This window comes from Desmodus rotundus, chromosome 2 (genome assembly GCF_022682495.2).
Source record: "Desmodus rotundus isolate HL8 chromosome 2, HLdesRot8A.1, whole genome shotgun sequence".
In the NCBI taxonomy this organism is placed as follows: Eukaryota; Metazoa; Chordata; class Mammalia; order Chiroptera; family Phyllostomidae; genus Desmodus; species Desmodus rotundus.
Genome location: NC_071388.1, coordinates 18,261,897 through 18,264,394, shown reverse-complemented (window position 1 = coordinate 18,264,394; position 2,498 = coordinate 18,261,897). Strand labels below are relative to the sequence as shown.

Sequence of the window (2,498 nt, the reverse complement as noted above, 5' to 3'; positions counted from 1 at the left end):
CAGCGTACCTCAGAAATACTTACTCAGAAATGAGTTATTCAGAACTATTTGCTTTCACAACCATGAGCAGTGGGTTTTTAATTAGCTGAGTTTGCAGGTACCAACAGACCTTACTGAGAAAGGTGGTGAAGGAAATTGTGAAAAGAAAAGGGGGGTATCATATTTACCCACACCTTTTCTTCTTTGTCATATTCTTACGGTCACTACTACTTCGCCCTGACATCTACTGGCTTTTATGAAGACACCAACTACCCTCCTACAACTTGACTTTCAGAACCCTTAGCCAACATTTTCTGATTAGAATTAAAGAAATGTGGTATAAATGACACTTTCTCTTCCACTTACCCTCCTCAGGAGTTCAGGAAAAGGTATTTTTTAAATTTCCACCAATGATACGTTTTGTGCCAAGCCCTGGAGGGAGGCTACTGTCAGAGGTGGCTTCCTGGCAGATCTATACCCCTGGGGCACCCAAACCCTCTGTTATGGGGACATATTTTTTCACCTTCCCTGAGTGCATTTACTTACAAGGCCATGAAACATTGATAGGTAAAAAGAAGCTTAACTGGCACCAAATCTTAATAAGAGTGTCCACAGTACTATTTCTTATAAAATTTCATTATAAAACATTTATTAATTCAGCTTAAATCACTGAACTCAAAAACAGAGAAATAGCCTGATGTAATGTCAACAATTGCTAGGCAGTGGGCTCTCAGAGAGCCACCCCCCCGCTTCTACTCACACTGCGGAACCAAGCACAGTAGGACCAGAAAAGGAGACACTTCTAGGACTGAATTCTTACTCCATGAATGTTTAACTGTGTAATTTTTTTATTTTTATTTTTTTGGTTGTTATATGATCTTTAATTGAAATATTTTCCTTTGTAGTTCTTCACTAGCCGGGCACTCCACTGCACCACTGCTGATGTCATCTATGATGTCATGGGGGTGGCGGCCATCCACATTGCCGCCCACAGACTGGGCCATCCCCAGGACCTCTTTGCTGGTTCCAGAGAGCTCTCTAGCTGAAGATCAGTGCCGCCTCTGTCCAGCAATGTTGACGATCTCATCAAAAGTGATAATTCCACTGTGCTTTTTTTGCTTCTTTCTGTCTCGTGGTTGTTCTTTGAGGGCTTTGACGCTCAGGGCAGAGGCAGAAGGCACCACCTCAGTCTAGGCCTGTCTGTCCTGAATGGTCAGTTTCACTGTGATCCTCAGACCCTTCCAGTCACCGGTTGCTTTGGCGATGTCGTCACCAATATTTTTTGGAGAAAGGCCCAGGGGGCCGATCTTGGGAGCCAAGGCAGACATGGTACTGACTTCCCTGCTGGTGCACCTCACTCAGGTAAACGACTTTGATCTCATTGGGGTTGAACTTCAGCCACATGGTGGAAGTGGCTGGTGTCGGATTCTGGACAACTGAAGAAAGTTGCACCTTTGCCTCCTCTGAGCCGAAAGCCAAAAGTAGCTGTGTAATTTTTGAGAGATGTAACCACTCTGAACCCCAGTCTCTTTGTCTGTAAAATAAAGAAGCTAAGATTTTCTTTACAATGGTCCACCATATTAAGTACCTTATTTAAGTAGGACACTCAACAAATATTAGAACTTCCTTCCCTCTTGTTTCTTGGGGCAAGAGGGAAGAGTGTGGGAGGCGTCCTGCTCACTTTTCCTTTTACAGGACCAGATCCCATACTCTGTCCCCCTTATTCAGAATGCAAGAAGACATTAGCCTGTGCAAGACCACCTTGTGAGATTGCACTCGATTGACATTAAAGGATTTGGAAAATCAGATCAACCCCTGGTTCTGCTCTTTCACTCTTGAGTCAGGACTCCATTAAATCATTGGCAGAGATTATTTTTCTAGTGGCATTTTCAAATCAAAGGCTAGCCAGGGCCAGCTGGATTGACCTCTTGGGAAATGGCCTCTTAAGAAAGGTTGCATAACAATAACCCACCGGTGTCCTTTTTCAGGACAGTTAGCGGGAAAGGCAGTAAAGAAAAACTACAAACCACATTAAGAGATATGAGGGGAAAGGAGGATAAAAATTATTGCATAAATTAGGAGATTATAATCAGAAATTCCTAATTTTTTCTCCTTGGGTATCATCTATAATGTAATTTTGCCCGTGTGTCCAATAGAATACTTGAAAATCCTAGGACCTGGAAAACATTTAGAGATTCTTAAAAGAGATAACCCCAATTTACAGGTATAGAAACTACTCATAGGTGCTAGAGTCTTCTCCAACATAGTACAGCTAATTAGTGGTGGATTCCACTTCTGTCCATACACATTCCTCTTTAGTTCAGGTATTCCAGTGTGCATGAAAATTATATTTAGTTTATGTATTCAAGTGTATGTGAAAACTATATTTTTGTGTGCTGTGTTGCTCTGCTGTTCAGGAATTAGATAATGGGCCTTGCATTTATTTTAAGGAATTCTCAACAATAGTCATGCTTCCTATTTAGGTGAGACATTCTCAGAGTGAGTGGACTAGGATGTGT

General features: G+C 42.0%; 1 pseudogene; it reads right to left on the bottom strand.

Annotated features, from left to right (window-relative positions):
• Nucleotides 1–848: 848 nt before the first annotated feature.
• LOC112309059 (large ribosomal subunit protein uL11-like) lies at nt 849–1,383 on the bottom strand (annotated as a pseudogene).
• Between the last annotated feature and the right edge of the window lie 1,115 nt (nt 1,384–2,498).